The sequence below is a fragment of the Macrobrachium rosenbergii genome, chromosome 20 (assembly GCF_040412425.1).
Source record: "Macrobrachium rosenbergii isolate ZJJX-2024 chromosome 20, ASM4041242v1, whole genome shotgun sequence".
Lineage (NCBI taxonomy): Eukaryota > Metazoa > Arthropoda > Malacostraca > Decapoda > Palaemonidae > Macrobrachium > Macrobrachium rosenbergii.
Window position 1 is genome coordinate 5,279,744 of NC_089760.1, and position 17,757 is coordinate 5,297,500.

Genomic DNA, 17,757 nt, shown 5'->3' on the forward strand with positions numbered 1-17,757 from the left:
GACAAGTGCCGTAAAACCGGATAGCCGTTAACCGGGGACTGCCTGTAGTTTCTTGTTCTTTGGTACGAAAACCTGAGGAGTATTTGGAATAAAGAATGGGGTTTTTATTTTGTGGCTTGACCTCAGACCAGAAATGTTTTTTCTTTGGGGTATTGGGAGTAAAAATTGAGAGCTTAAGCCTTGTCGCCACCTGTCAGTTTCTTTGTAAAGCTCCTTGAGGACGAAACAAGCGACTTCGCTATTAAAAAACAGGTTTTGACATAGGAAAAACCTATTTATAGTAGTTGCTGTTGAGTCTTCAGAACCCTCCCACTTCCCTGAGGAAAAGGCATGGGATTGGAGCTCTGGTAGACCATGGAAGGGTAACTCTTTGAGGACTCATCAGCAACTACCAAAAATAGGTTTTTCTTACATCTAAACCTGTTTTAGTAATTTTAAAAATGACATGGTAGATGAGGAAACTCAGACTCTTGCAGTTTTTAAGTCCATTAATCCTATAATACCATAAAAATAGGAAATTTACCATAGTTTCATATTTTTAGTACAAAGGAATAAATATTAGGTTTTGCTGGTTGCTGGTGGATTTGGGGTACTACATGGATTTGAAGAAGCAAACAAGCTAGCAAAACAAGCAGGAGTTTAACTACTGTACTTCCAAGGAGATATCCCATCCTGTGTAATGATTTTAAACTTAAGAGTCAGAAACTTACTTTGAGATCAAAATGAGAATAAAATGATGGACATCATGAAGGAGATATCCCCTTTGGAGCATAACAACTTGTCTAGAAAGTGGGACATGACCCTTTGCCTCCGAATCATACTGTGATGACTGTCTGGTATCCTTGACTGTGAAGCACTTGTTGATCTTATCCCAGTCTTGGAGATTATATGAACTGGTTTCTCTTGTAAGACACAAGAGTGGAATGGCAGGTACGTCCTTACCAAGATCCTTGGAGAGAATAAAAGTTACAAGAGTAGTGGAGTTTTTTAAATTTGATTTAGAAGCAGGCCTTCTTGAACAAATTCAAGTTCAAGAATTTTACATCAGTGATGTTTCACTGCCATAATGTGTACATGCTGTCATATACATTGTTTGATAAGTTTTATCTTAAATGGTCTGAAATTTTTATTTGCAGTAAGATGAATAATGATTCCACCATCGATAACTCACTCAGCAAGTCATTTTCTCACTGCCAATAAAACAACACTTTGATGACGTGCCTCTGTATTTTCGAGCCAGGAAGCCACCTCACCTAAGCAGAGATGAAAGCAATCTTCTTCCCCAGACCAGACATGGCAATTGTTAGTGCAAGTTTAAGTTTATGTGTAATGCCTATTTAGTACAAGTATTATTAAAGATTATGCTTGTTCCCTTGAATTCAGTTTGTAGATCACTCGGCACACTTCAGCCACTCTTTACCAGTTGATCAAAGCTCCTCACCTGTACAATTATGGGTCCTCATCTTCTAAGGACTATAGTTACTCTTCTCACAGGACTTGAGCCACTCATCCTACGAAAACCTAAGGTGCTCGGATTTAAAATGACTTGAACCACTTGGTTTCAAATAATCTTAGCATTCATCTTCTAAGGAATCAAGCTAAGTCAGCTTTAAGGAACAGGAGCCACTCATCTTTATAAAACTTAAGACACATATCTGAGCCTCTCATGATTAAAGTCACTCATCTGCAAACTACAATAGCCAATCATATGTGAGAGAAATAAGCCAAGCATCGTAGGGTAGTAGAATTCCCTGTTGTTAAGGGCCAAGGTGAATCTTACAATGATTCTAGGAGTATTTTGTAGAGGTATTGCAGCCATCCTTCATTCCAAGATTTGTGCAGCAATTTTAGTAAAAACTCATCTATATCAGATCAAGACATAATTTCAGTAGATGAAAGAGAGGAACAAGATTTCCTTTGTTTCAGAGATTGTGACATTTTAGGATTCCCAAAATCCCAGGTGTTCATAGGCCCTTGGTAAATCATATTTTAGAGGAATTGAGAAGAATCAGTTTTGAAGATGACTTATTCATCTTCACTGCCTGCTTTGTCTTCTAATTCCATTTTTAAATATATCCTCAGCTCTGTGAGTTCCTCTTAACAGCTCACTAAGAGGAAGGTAATTCTGTGGTGGAAATCAGAGATGATGCTCCTATTGCACCTAAGAGGACAAGTTTTGACTTGAAGTTGGGCAAAGTCCATTCAGTTGAACCATTGAGTCTCTAGATGGTGTGCTAGCGGAGCAGGATGAGGCTACTTTTAGTGAAATGCTAGAGTGTTTGTGGTACTTTTAGCGTGGAGGCGTACCAGAGGTATGTTGTGATCTGCAATTGGCTGACTCCACCCCAGACATTTTCTCATCTCAAGGATTGAATAGCAAGAATGGGATTAAGTAGATAGGCTCAAATAAACCCTTCAGCATTTTCTCTTATGGTTTTAGGGCTTTGAAGATTTTACCATTTGATAAATGCACTCTCCAAGCTTGCTAGCCACCTGTGAGCATGGAGGATTTTTCTTCTACCACCTCTTGCTTTTTCTCTAGTGTTGGCAGACACCCTTGAAAGATAGATTATGTAGTACTTTTAGAGACCAGGTTTGCTTGCTGGAGTTAATATGCATAAAACTTTGGGAAGCAAACTTGGCCTCTGGAAGTACTACATAATAAATATGATCCTTCTCAAAGAATGACATAAAACTTTTACATTGCTTGCTAGGAGCACTAGCACAGCTTTGAGGTATGAATATTGCACTTATCACGATAAGTTCCAGAATTTCAACCTTCGGTCAACTTTGACTGGACCGAAATGGTCGAAAAATGCAATTGTAAGCTAAAAATCTTACATTCTAGTAATATTCAATCATTTACCTTCATTTTGCAATAAATGGGAAGTCTCTAGCACAATATTTCGATTTATGGTGAATTTTTGAAAAAAAAACTTTTTACGTCCTCACGTTATGAATTCATGCATCATTTTATGATAATATTTTCTCTGTGTTGCTTTGATTGTTTTACAATTTGTTATATACTAAAATCATCGCAATTTAATGTACAATACAACAAAAAAAAAACTCATTAGCTTTAACCGTTTTGCTGACAGCACGATTTGTATACAATTATATATGAAATTTTTTTCGCCCTGTCATATATTCCAATATTGATATATGATAATGGTATTTTTTTCATTTCTGATGGTTGCATACTAAACTTCAGGCAATGAGAAAAAAAAGGAGCCAAAAATGAACTCTTAATCTTAAAAACTAAGCATGCTGTGATTTTAAAAAAAAAACTTTCTTTCCACTTCGGCGCTAACTCCCAAACCCCGCCGGCATACGGCAGACACTTTCGTAAATAGAGGCTCGGCGTTTAAGGGTTAATATAAATGCAGGATACATTGTTTTCAAGACACCTGAAGATTAAAAGTAAGGTTTTCCTATGATATCGGAGGACGCCAGTCCAATGACGATCAGAAGAAATATGCATCCAAAACAGCAGAATGGTGTGTTTTTTTTTTTTTATTTATATAGAAAAACTCAATACTGTACAGGGTAATAAAGATGCAGGATTCGTTGTTTTCAAAACACCCAAAGGATTAAAAGTAAGGTTTTCTTACGATTCTCACGGGAATATTTCGGATGACTCCGTCTAACACATATGACGGAAGAAAATTCACATTTGCAGATTTTTTCATTGAGCAATGTTCACTAATTACTGATTTTTATTTTTATTTTCATGACTAAATACATTTTTTATGATAAAAAAATAATTTACTAATTTTAAAATATTGATATTCAGTTAACCACAGCAAAGTATCAATAAAAGTTAAATTAAAATCCCATGAAATCATAAACTGCGTACCGATGTAATGACCATTCATCCGATCTGCCCAAAGGAGAAGCGACTTCGCAGTCTCGAAGAGAGAAAATGAGTGAGTTCCCCCTTGATGACTGATGTAAGCTAGTGCAGTGGTATTGTCTGAGTGGACTGCTGTTACTTTGCTTTGTACTTCTTCCTGAAAGCGCATGAGACCCAAATGAATTACTCTCAATTCTTTGTTGTTGATGTGGAAACTGCTCTTCTCCTGAGACCAAGTTCCTGACGTCTCTCTGTCTCCTAGATGGGCTACCCAGCCTGTGTCTGATGCGTCGGAGAAGAAGTTCAGGACGGGGTTCAGAGGAAGCAGAGACTTCCCTTCTGCACATCTGTCCACAGACTGCCACCACCGTAGGTCTTCTTTGATCTCTGTCATGATCGGGAAGACAAAAGAGTCTGGCTGGGTCTTCCTGTCCCAACTGCTCTTCAGGAAGAATTGTAGAGCTCTTAAACGTAGCCTCCCTAGCCTGACGAATTGTTCTGTTGATGACAATGTGCCCAGCAGACTCACCCACTCGTTTGCTGAGCAATTCCGTTCTGAAAGGAAATGATTCACTGTTTTCAGGCACGACTCTATCCTTTTGGGGGACGGAAAAGCCAAATAAGAATCTTCTGAGAGGGGGTCAGTTGAGATTTCTGAAGATTTACTAGTACAGTAGTCCTAGGTTTTGGGTTAAAAGTAGGGTTCTTCGACGGTCCTCCATACATTGTAGTTTCTTGGGCGAACAAATCAGCCAATCGTCCAGGTATGAAAGGATGTTGATACCTGTCAAGTGCAGCCACTTTGCTAAGGGGGCAATAACTCTTGTGAAGACCTGTGGGGCTGTCGGCAGGCCGAAGCACAGTGCTCTGAATTGAAATTCTTTTGGTACACAAACCTCAAAAACTTTCTTGACGCCAGATGAATCGGGATGTGAAAATTTACATCTTGCATATCTAGGGAGATCATCCAATCCCCTGATGGATGGATGCAAGAACGAACTGATCTGTTTCCATCTTAAATCTTGTTTTCTCGATGAAAACATTCAGGGCGCTCACATCGAGGACCAGTCTCCGTCCTCCAGTTGATTTGGGAACAACAAACAGCCGATTGTAAAACCCCATCGACTTGATGCCCTCTACTGCTTCTATCACCTCTCTTGAGGAGCAATGAGACCTCCTCCAACAGGGCTATAAACTTCTCTGATCCTGCAGAGTACACTGTCAGTGCGATTGGTGTCCTGATTAGGGGTGGCCTCTTTTTGAAAGGAATTGAGTACCCTTCCTTCAGCACTTCTGCAATCCATGGTTCTACCCCTTTGGTGCTCCAACTCCCCCAAAACAGTTGAGCCTGGCACCCACGGGTGCATGGAGGACTGCATATTCACTTTCTCAATGCAGGCTTTGAAGATTTCTTAATGGCTCGGGAGGAGAAATGGACGCTAGCCCAAGGTTTAGACTGAGATCGCTGTCTTCCTCCCTGAAATGGCTGTCTCTGAAGAGGTGAAGTAGATTTGAATGAAAAAGTGGACCAATCCCTAAGGCATCTAGTGGATTGGTCCAAAAGGTCCTGGGTTAATTTCTTCGGGAGTTCAAGAGTAGTCTCATTCACCACTTCTTGAGAGAAAAGGTGCTGACAATCAGCAGGGGAGAAAAGGAGAGTTGACCTCTGAGAGGCAGTAACACTCTTGGAGGTGAATGAATACCAGAGCTCTCTTTTCTTTAAAATTCACATGGCGAAAAGGGGAGGCCAATTCCTGGGAAGCATCTCTAATAGCTCTGTCCATGCAGTAGATAACACTGAGCCAACCCAAAGAACAATCTTCAGAGAGTGCAGAAAAGTCCTGTATCGTTTTTGCTAAAGCTCCAACTGACCAGTCAAGGAAACTTAGCACTTCCAAAGTCTTGAAGAGATTCTTCAACAAGTGATCAATTTCTGTCCCGGAAAACATGACTTTAGCCGCAGCAAATGCAGACCTGCGTGCGGAATCCGTCAGCACAGAGAAAGCTCCCTGGGAGGAGGCAGCTACTCCCAGGGTGGGAGCTCCTCTGGCAGAATAAGACTGGTAGCATTTCTGAGACAGGTGCAGAGGGAGAATGCAGAAAGAGGATTTCCCTTGAATCATCTCCGAAAGCCAAAGATCCACATCTTCCAGAGCCTTCCTAGCAGACGAAGATAGAACTGTTCTCGGGAGTAGTCAGACTGGTTATTCATCAAAAAGTTTGACTATGGCGCTGCAGGAGCCATGAGCGAGAAGTAGTCTGGAAATGCCACAAGAAAAAACTTCATGAGGGCAACATATGTTGACGGAGAAGAATCCTGCACTTCTCTTCTTTTGATGACAACTGCAGAGCCAAAGGGTCCGAGGGAGTCTTCCACGGAAGAGGTTTCTTCAAAAGATCTAAAATACTATTCATCTGGTGCTGAATTGATTTTAGAGAAGAATCTAACTCCTCATCTGCAACTGAAGAAACTTGATGCAAGAGAATTGTCACCGAGCATGTAGCTGGAGTTGTCGCCGAGCAGACAGCTGGAACTGGGCGCCTGGCCGATGGGCACTTGGGCGCTATGGGGCGCTTGGGCACTACTGGCCGCTTGTGGGATAACAGAAGTTCGGGAGCCAAATGATGCTCGGGTGCTACTGGGTGCCAGATACTGGCAGTCAGGAGACAGATGAGCTGAAGGTAGCTGCTCAGGGCTGTCCCAAAAACTGCAAGACACTTGGGGGCTCCGGATAGGCTCTTCAGGCCTTTTGCTGGGGATTGAAGATTACTCCAGACCAGAAGAATTCCTCTTTAAGGGCCAGACTTCTTTGAGAAATGCCACTGGCACCTTGAATCTGGGCTGGATGTTCCTGGGCTCAAGGAGAGATGGTGGACATCTGATACATCTCTCCAGCAGCCTTCTGTCGCAGACTGGGGCACAACAGGCCCGACTGAGTTGGTGACTACCTGTGTACAGATCCCACCAACCTCCCTTGGGCCTCCAGTATGCTTCCTCCCAGAGATAGGGGAGTCTGGCAGTGACCTTTGCCTGGGAGAATCGGCAGGACTGGTAGCCACCTCCTCAACAGTCACTTCACTGGCACTTTTATCACTGAATTTATTCATCAAGAAACACACTGATTCACCCAGTTATTTCACTGTACCTTACCATTAGACCAAACTTCTGGTTGAACTTGCTCTAGGCTGGCGAAGTGGTCCAGTTTGGGAGCGCAGGAGACAGGTGAGGGAGGAGCAGGAGGGCTTGGCGTGAAAGATACATTAGAAACAGGAGAGGTAACAATGAGTACATCAATACTCACCAGTTTGGGAGTTGAGCTATTATCTAAACCTTTACTATCGGATCTAGCGGCCGCTTTCCTCTTTTTGTCTCTCTTTCTAGCTTAGAAAGATGATTCCCACAATAAGCTGTAGGTCCCGTTGCTTAACCAATTGGTTCTTAGCTCAAATAAATCTAATCCAAGCCTAGGAGAGCTGTTAATCAGCTCAGTGGTCTGGTTAAAGTAAGATATACTTTTACTTGAGAAGCTAAGTTCTTCCACGTCTTCTCATCCCAACCTACACACTCCTTACACATTAGGTTAATTGAACAGACCTGACCTCTTCAAGGAGAACCAATGGTATGAGCGTCATATGACTCTTTCGTTAACCTGGTGGCCGAAATACCAAAAACTGGATGAGCTAAAGTCTGACATAATCAAAAACTAAACAAAAAATGACAAAGGTTGCATAAACACTATGAAAATCTTCCAAGAGAACACTAAGGAAAAACAGCCAACAGTGATTCTCATATGGAACTACTGAAGTATTGAATAACCGATCAGCAAATCTCGCCTGTCGACACAGCAAGTCCCAAACAATTCTTAAACAATAATCAAAATCAGACAGAAGTCAAAATTAGATAGAAAAAGTCAAAATCAGCAGCTAAGCAACAAAAACTAGCGCCGAAGGCAATCAATTCAGAATACTTCACTGAAACATGGAAGCTAACAAGATGAATTCCAAAAACTCAAGCTGCGTTTCTACAACTGTGTGAGCTCTAGGACGGCAAAAACAAATAGAAACACTTTTCAAGAGCTGTTCCTCTCCTTCCTAGAAAGTGGGAGGGGCCTAGTCACCGACTCGTATGGAAGAAGTAGAGTATTCCCGCGAATGTCAAAAATTCAAGCTGCAGTCGAGTAAGAAACTACAGCGATGTAATTACTGGGTAAGTTACTTCAATAAAAAGACTTATTTATTTAAACTGATGGGATTTATGTTAAAACATACTGTATACAATATGTTTATTGTACACTTATTTAACTAGATTTGTTTGATTGTGCATGAGCAAGGGAGATGTTGGTGTGCGTCATCTCAGGATTAGCTCAGCCTTCCCTAATACTGTACTGCACCCACTACTGGTACCCCACTTGCACTATGTATCATATTTGAATAGTCCTCTTTCTTTACCTTCAGCAGGTAAATGCACATGAAAAATATGATTTTGTATGTTGGGAAATGAGATACAAAGATAGGCAGTGGCCTCTTCCTGTCCAGTCATTAGAAATTTTGTAGTCCTGCAAGCAATCCATCTTTATATTTTAAGTAAGTGCAATGAGACAGTAGTTGTTGATCAATGGGAATTGGAGAGCGTGTAACGAAATGCAAATGTTTGGAAAATAAACATCAAGCACAATATTTTGGAAAGTTACCTGTGAAAAAACAAACCATTACATCAGTACAACAATACAGTACTTAATATTTAAAAAACAAGATAACATGGTGTGTAACCCACCAAGTAAACAAAGATTGGTAGTTGCAAAATGTAGATTGTAAATAATACAGCCTCTGGCAATGTTTGTGATTGTATATGCTTATAATACAGCCTCTGGCTCTCAAGCCTAATTCTTTGTTTGGGTATACATGATAGTTATTAGTAAAAATGGATATGCAAAATTTCTTTAGCTTGACTCTATTGGAATATAGATATTTTTTCATTTGGCAGTCCCTGGTAAATGGTGCGGGTTCCGTTCTCAGCCAGGCGTTGATAACCAAAAATCATGCTTAACCAGAACATCACAATAATTATGTTAATAAATGGAGTTTACAATGCCGTAAACGCGAATAAACTGCTTGACGATGCCGTAAGCCGGTTATCTGCATCGATAAACTGCTTACTGATGCCAATAAACCACTTACTGGCACCAAAAATCACTTACCACCACTGAAAATCTGGTTAACGATGTCACTAGCCAAGCTTCGTAAAACTGAAACACCATTAACCAATGCTGCTGGTAAGCGGGGAATGCCTGTATTATGTAGTTTCTTATCATTACCATCCCAGTATGGTATACCCGTGTACAGTTTTGTTTGCAGATTATGCTGTTTTGCTGCAATAGACTTGTTAAGACCCTACAAAACAAGTGTGTAACACACACACACACACACACACACCCCGTGAATAGCTAAAATCTGCGAATACTTAAAACCCCTCTAAAAACACTTAGAACTGCCTATTTTGATAGTTTAAACACAAGAAAAACCCTCTGAAAATGCTTACACTTGAGTATTTTAATAGTTTTATCACAGAAAGTGCGTTTAGTCATGAAAATGATGTGAAAATACAGTAATTACTTTAGTGAATATTTCTCAGTGAAAAATACCCCAAATGGGCGAATTTTCCGCGAATAATGGGAAGATACATTCCACAGAGAAATCAGCGAATACGTGAGTCTGTGAATACGTAGGGTTTACTGTACTGTATTCCTAAGTGAGATGTTGGTGATAACCCACAGTTTGCAGTTTACATATTTGTCATTGGATTAATTGTAAATCACAGTGATGAACTGGAAATAGTCAGCATCATCATCAGCAGCTTTTCCATTTCATGGGTTAGACATGAAGTCATTTCTCTCAGCTTTTGCTCTTTCAGCCTGAACTTCCATTAAGTCTTGTCTTCGTCTATCTCCCTTTTCCTTTATTTCCCAGGCCTTTGTTCTTTTCTTCCAAAGCTACTGCTTTTCTTCATTCCAGCTCATCCCATGTCCAAACTGTCTTAATAATTAAGATATCTGGTCTTATTTCCAGCCACTCGATACCATATCTCTCCCAGTTATCCTTTTGTAATATAATCTCAGTACTGTACTTGGACATGACTATATTTTATGGTCACACCTTTTGTACCCATTTTAAGTGTAGACTCTCTCTCTCTCTCTCTCTCTCTCTCTCTCTCTCTCTCTCTCTCTCTCTCTCTCTCTCTCTCTCATCCTCATCTCAATACTTAGTCACTCTTGTTATTGTGGGAGATCCTGCAACCATGTTTCATCATTCCTAATTCTAACTTTTTTGAGCTGTTATGTTCCCTGTTGGTCCCATTATTAAGCCAACTTCCTCCAGTTCATGTCCATTTCCTTCATTTAGATTGCTTTCAAAATATTGCCTCCATCATTCCAGTAAAATTCTTTCTTTTCAACAGTTCTTCATTTTCATTTTTATATACTTGCATCTTTTATATAATTTTCAGATTTTCTGAGATACTTAGTATTCTGAATATTTTTTCTTTTCCTCTGCTGTGCATAGTTCTTGTTCCATTCCTCCTAACTCCTCTTCTTGTATTGCACCATCTGCTTGTAGCCTACCGTCTCATTTTCTTTCCTCCATTCCCATAACCCTTTTTAAGTGTTCCACCACCACTCTCTCTCTCTCTCTCTCTCTCTCTCTCTCTCTCTCTCTCTCTCTCTCTCTCTCTCTCTCTCTCTCTCTCTCTCTCTCTATATGTTCTTTCCCAGTGTCATACTCCATACTTAATGCATGCCTTCTTTCAATAGTCTACTGAGCACCTGTAAATGCTGTGTTTGCCATCACTTTTTCTTAATTTCATCTCATCAATTCTAAATTAGTTCAGTGAGGCCACAGACACTTCTAGATTCTCATAGTGTTGGCCTAAAGGATTTGTTTTGGAATCCAACATGAGTTGTAGCAGTGTAAAGTTAATGAAGTTGGACACCTAGGTAGAAAGAGACTGGAATTTGATTAAGATTGAAAGAATCATCTTAGACATTTTGAGATTTAATTGTTTTCAGGGTCACACCAGGTCATGTGTCATTGCTGGTCAATTTTCCCTTTCATACTCTTCTGTAAAGGTGATAAAAGAGAATGGGTATCAGCATTGTTGGTGACATGAACTTAATGCCCATTCACCCTTCACTGCTCAGTGCCTTTGCGGGATCTCTGTACTGTATTTGTAACATCACACCATAGCTGTATACTACAGTACAGTATAGCAGAATACACAATTAACATGTCAACTGCCATACAGCAATCTGACATTTTCCTCCTGGCGCCATGACGCCATAGCCCTCTCCTTCCCAGCTCATTGCTGACAGCGATTAGGGGATGACGCTGGTCATTTGTTTGCTAGAGTTGAGGGGTAAGAGAGTGTAAAATCCATGCGACACATGGGGCTCATAAGGCGATATATATACATTTTTGTTCCTCTGACGCCAAGTAAGCCACCGGTGGCTCAAAGATAAATTGGACACTGGTGGCTCAAGTGGCGATGATTGTCACATGTCTTCCATAAGTTTTATCCTTTGTACACTGGTGGTACACACTATAATAACCCACTAATTGTTAACTTTATTGTACAAGGCATTTTACTTATATATATATATATATATATATATACAGTCATTCCCCGGTTTACGGCGGTGGTTCCGTTCTTGCGCCACGTTGTAAATCGAAAATCGTCATAAACCGGAACGACAGCATACGATGACAGAAAAATGTATAAAAATTTGAAATAAAAGTTATGAAAGCCTTACTTTTAATCCTTTGGGTATACTGCATGATGTTTCTTGATGTTTTACCTACATTCTGATGTGGTGTTTATCCAGAAACTGGTGGTTCTGGAATGTAAAAATTTACAATTTAGTACAAAGTACAGTATGTAGTAGTACACTGTACAGTAGTAATTGTAAAGTCCTGTATGCAATAAAGTATAGAGTACTGTACATATACTGTACAAGAGTAAAATACATTTTGTTATACTAACACAGGTGTACGGTACTGTAATTTATACCAAAGAATATATAAAAGATAAAAAAAAGTGAATTCTTACTTTTATTTTTTGGAAACCCCATGCTTCTTAGCCCTGGAAAAATGTTGGTGTGGCCTCATGATTCAGGGGATTCCGGAATGTAAAAATTTAGTATTAGTATACATATAATACTGTACAGTACAGTAGTCCTGCATGCAATAAAGTATAAATACAGTCAGTATTTCACAGTAGATTAATAAGTGTATAAAAACTATAAAAAGTTAGGAATTCCTTACCTAATTTCAGTGATTGCCAAAGCTGTTACAACCGCAGGCTAGGTTGGGGGAGATGGAGATTGTATGTGTGGGGAGCCTGCAGTGATAAAGATAAAATTCCTGCAGAGTACTGTATGTGTTACACTGTTCTGTATCAGTTCAGGTATTTCACAAACCTATGTTCAACAGTACAAAATAAAAAAATGAATTCCTTACCTAATTTCAGTAATTTGTAGATGTAGGCTAGGATGAGGGAGCTCTAGTAAAGGTGCTGGGCAGTCTGGAATATTAGAATAAAGCTGTACAGTAAATTACTTTATATTTATCAAATGTACTGTACATATAACAATTTATAACAGTAAAAACAGTTAAGAATTCCATACCTTTAGTGATTTGAAAGATGTAGGCCACATGAGGAAGGGTATGTACAGTTACAGTAGAGATCAGGTTAAAGGTGCATGTCAGTCTGGAATGATAATGTACACGATAAAGATTAGAATAAAGTGCTTCTGTGCATTATAAATATTACAGTATTTTATAAAATGTATAACAATTTATAAAATAGAAAGTGTTCTTACCAAATTCTAGTGGTTGGCTTGCTTACTGGGACGGGCATATGGTAGATGAGAACAGGGGGGCTATGGTGTGGCATCTGCAGGTGCTTGGGAGTCTGGAATGAAAAAGATAAAAATGATACTGTACACAGCAGTACTGTATGAGTATAACAACACAATTAAAAACAGTGTAGGCTAATATAAATTTCTAAAAAGTTAAGAATTCCTTACCTGGTGGACATGAAATGGGTGCAGGTGTTACTGGTGCAGGTGAATTTGGAGTTAAGCAGGGGACACGTGTCATTTGTGGAATGATAAAAGATAAAAATTACTGTACAGTACTGTACTGTAGTACAGGGGTATGTGGAATAAAAGCTATAAGTGTGGATTTGAAAGAAAAAAATGTAAAGTTACAGCAAATACTAAAGCAATGAAATCACTTACCTGATAAAACATTAAAAAAACATTAAAATTCCTTACTGGAGTTGGAGGATAAGGTCCTGTTCTTCAAAACTGAATTGGGCTGGACTGTCAGAAAAGGATCTGGAATGGCACATAATGTGGATCTGGAAATGATAAAATGATGATTATTATAAAAATTAAACAGAATTCCTTACCTGATAGCTAAAGCAGTTACTGCAGGTGGTTCAGGCTCAGGTTCTGATTCATAGCCAGGTGGGTGTTAGGAGTCACTTCTGCAATGATACAAATGATAAAATACTTTTTAACATTTATAACAATTTATAAAACATTATAATAAAAAATAAAAAAAAGTTGAGAAATCCTTACCTGACTAGAAGTTGGAGAGAGAGAAAGAGTCTAGCCTCCCTTTCTTCTAGCCTCCCTGTAAAACCTGGAATTCTTCAGGGGGTCCTCAGTTAAACATTTCTCCAGACAAAACCCTCTGTCAAGCCCTTGATTGTTAATTCATCATCATCTACCAAAGAGGTCCTCCGATCTGGGAATGATAGCTTCAAGTAATGAAAAAAACATTAGGTTCACAAACTGCAATACTGTCCCAAGTAAATATAAAAAAATTTTCAGACCTTCAACGGCGTATTGTCCTCCTCAGGTAGTATGCCTTGAAATTAGCAGTGACTCCCAGTTCAGGTCCATCGGCTGTATGAGGGATGTAGTATTTGGTGGTAGATACACACCTTCACATTAGGGTGCATGTTACTAAGATTAGCTGGGTGACCAGGGGCATTGTCTAGGACAAGCAGGACCTTAAAAGGCAGACCCTTCAAGGCACAATACCTTTCCACTGCTGGCACAAAGTGGTCATTGAACCAGTCCTCGAAGACCATCAAGGTAACCCAAGCTTTCTTGTTGGACTTCCAAATGATGGGGAGTTGACTCTTCAAAAAGCCCTTAAAAGCCCTGGGATTTTCTGCCAAGTACTCTAGCAAGGGCTTAAGCTTCAAATCGCCACTAGCATTGGCCCCAAAGAGTAAAGTCAGCCTCTCCTTACCAGCTTTATAGCCTGGTGCTAACCTCTCCTCCTTGGAAATGTATGTACAATTTGGCATTCTTTTCCAAAATAACCCTGTCTCATCTACATTAAATACCTGGTCAGCAGTGTAACCACCTTCCATAATTATCTCAGCCAAACCACTGGGGAAACTTTCTGCTGCTACGCTATCAGCACTAGCAGCTTCACCTTGCAACTTCACATTGTGCAAATTTGCACGTGACGTAAAGCGGTTAAACCAACCTCTACGGCGGAAAATTCTTCACTAGCACTGCCTTCCCCACTCTTCTTCACCACTGCTGCATGCAGCTCCCTAGCCATTTCTTGAATCACACTTAGGCTCACTGGAACACGTCGTTGGTTCTGGTCTTCCAGTCAGATCAACAATAACTTCCCCATCTCCACCACATTCTGACTATGTTGCTTCACGTTAATCACCTTTGCCTTCATTGGTGCAGCTTCTTGCACATGCTTCAGAATACGCTGCTTGTCCTTCACTATGGTAACAACTGTCGTTCTACTAAAGCCCAAGGCACGGCCTATCTCGATGTTACTCTCACCCTTCTCCGAATGTTTAATTACGTCGTACTTGACTTCCATGGTGATGCTCTTCCTTGGCTTCTTGGATGCACTAGCATCAGATGATGAATTCTACTGTTTTGGAGCCATAGTGAAGGCACAATTCACGAAAAAACTGCAGCTAAAGAAAATCAACAATGAGGCAACGTACCTAGCTCAGCGGAGGCAAACACATGAGTGAGGGAAGGATTGTTTGGTATTGTTACGCGCTTGCGTGATCGACCCAGGAAGGTCGTTTTCCGGTCAACTACCAATGCAGTTACAGTACAGTAAATACAAAAAGCAACTACGCTCAGAAAACTAGTTCCACTTACAAAGTGGTGTAAAAAGTGTCGAAAAAAATGTCGTAACCAGGGAATGTGTTTTAATGTAACCAGAAACTGATTTTTGATGAATACTGCTAAACCAGAAACAGATTTTTTTTTATAAATATAAGTTGTAAACGGACAGTGTCGCAAACTCGGAACAAGCATTGTAAACTGGCCTGGATTTTTTTAATGAATATATCTGAAAAAACGTTGAAAACACTGGACGCAAGATTGAACCGTCATAAACCAAGGACTGAACTATTATATTTATAATATAATATATATATATATATATATATATATATATATATATATATATATATATATATATATATATATATATATGTATATATATACATATATATATATATATATATATATATATATAAAGATTTTGACAAAGGAAAAATCTATTTCTGGAGAGGGGGCCCGTGTCACCCGGTGAAATAGTCCATTCAGCACTTATTTCTAGGTAATTCCGTTGCTAGATACCAGAGAAAGCTAAATGAAATGCTGGGTTACTACCCCAGAGCGAGCTCCACTAGATGGAGTTGTGTATGGAAAAGGGTGAACTACAAAACACGGAACCTTATCCTATAGAGATTCCCAATGTCAAAAGTCCCAACGAGAGAGGTGCCGATACAAGCCCATGCACTACTCGCGGACTGTATACAAAGCAACACTAGCCGCATTCCATGTTAGCACCCACCTCACTAGAATGAAGTTTATCAAGGGAGGAGAGAATGAAAAACAGGGTGGGTCACCGGGTGACAGGGCCCCTCTCCAGAAATAGATTTTCCTTTGTCAAAATCCTTTTTCTGGATCGAGTCCCGTGTCACCCGGTGAAATAGTAACAGAGAAATAAACATCATTCTTATGCTATTAAAGACTTAAATAGAAACGTTGAAAAACTAGGAGAATTCTACCCTGAACATAAGTAAGGTCCTCTAAGTTCATGTAATGAAAATAATGTAAGTGGTCACCGTCTAAGATCATGAGCTTAGAATAGCACCTGAATAGGCTTGTATTAAGAAAATACTTCCTGCCTAATAGCAGACCCAATGACAGTGCCCCCTTTTTTAAAGGAGAGGACCTGACAAAATTGCGAGGTCCTGTCTAAAAGCCTGCAAGGAGAAAACTGGACACAGAAACAGACCTTGTAAAAGGAGTACTTTCCAAGGTGACCACCAAAAATGAGGACCTTCAATGTAGATAAAAAGTTAGGGTGAGGAATTCACAACACTACCCCCTGAAGAGGGGAAACCAAACTGATTGGTTCATGGACTATTTCACCGGGTGACACGGGACCCCGATCCAGAAATATATATATATATATATATATATATATATATATATATATATATATATATATATATATATATATATATATATATATATATATATATACACACACATATATATGCAGGCATTCCTCAGTTATGGGGGTTTATAATATTCTGGGGTGTGATGATAACCAAAATCGCCACTAACCGGGGTCAAATATATATTTATATATATATTTATCTATATTTTGGGCTTATCAGGATATAAGAGTGCCGATTTTCAGTTATCGCATCTCTGTTAGGTATGTATTGGCGCCAATACCCAATTATACTGAACAAAATTGCGATTTTTAGTTTCTAGACAAAGCGCCATAAAATCAGATCATCATTAACCAAGCCTCCTATTAACTGTATTATATATATTATATATATATGTATATATATATATATATATATATATATATATATATATATATATATATATATATATATATATATATATATATATATATATATATATATATATATATATATATATATATATATATATATATATATATATATATATATATATATATATATGAGAGAGAGGATAGAAACAAAGTAATTAATCAATTTGGCAAATTATGCATTGATTTCAGGGTTGCAATATATAAAAACAAATTAAAACATGACATGGTAAAATCTTAATATTTTTGCCATTTGATTTGTTTTGTAGTTTTTAATTACTGATTTACATAGACACTTTCTCACTGAAGAGAATTTCCTACATCCATATGTAATGCATGCTTTCTACATTACAATTTATATATCTATATATATATATATATATTATATATATATATATATATATATATATATATATATATATATATATATATATATATATATATATATATATATATATATATATATATATATACTGTGATTTAATGTAGAAAGCCTGCATTATGTATGGATGAAGGAAATTCTACACAGTAAGAAAGTGTCTACGTAAATCAGTTTTTAAAACTACAAAATTTTTATGGTCATGCAGAATCACCATCAGATGATTACAGCTTTGATGAAAATTCAGTTTCCTTCCAAAGTGAATCTGATTTTGTTGAGAAGATGAAGAAATTAGTAGCTATAACAAATCAGAGGATGATGGTATTTTGCCATCAGTGGCTAATGTACACAAATCAAACAACAATCACTTGAATTAAATGTAAATACTGTATGGCAAGATGCTGTCATTCTTCCCCAGAAACTTTGTATGTACAAAAAGTTAGGAAGTGGTACAAGAAAGGGGTTTTCGAACTTCTTGGAGCAGCAGTAGTCAGTGCCTATATACTATTCAACAAACTTCACACAAACCAATCAATTTCAATTTATAAATTTCATGAATTTGTAGTGCTCTCACTTTTGACAGGCAAAG

The 17,757-nt window shown here is 38.6% G+C and overlaps 1 protein-coding gene across 10 annotated transcripts in view; it reads left to right on the forward strand.

Moving 5' to 3' along the window:
- Positions 1–17,757, forward strand: part of LOC136849010 (protein tramtrack, beta isoform-like) — a 93,436-nt gene that overhangs the window by 19,760 nt on the left and 55,919 nt on the right. Inside the window, exon 5 of one of the 10 annotated variants that reach the window (XR_010856198.1) lies at positions 1,137–1,302. The exons of the other annotated variants lie outside the window; for them this stretch is intronic. The gene's annotated coding sequence lies outside the window, so the exon portion shown is untranslated. The remainder of the gene's footprint in view (positions 1–1,136; positions 1,303–17,757) is intronic. 10 annotated transcript variants of the gene reach the window in all.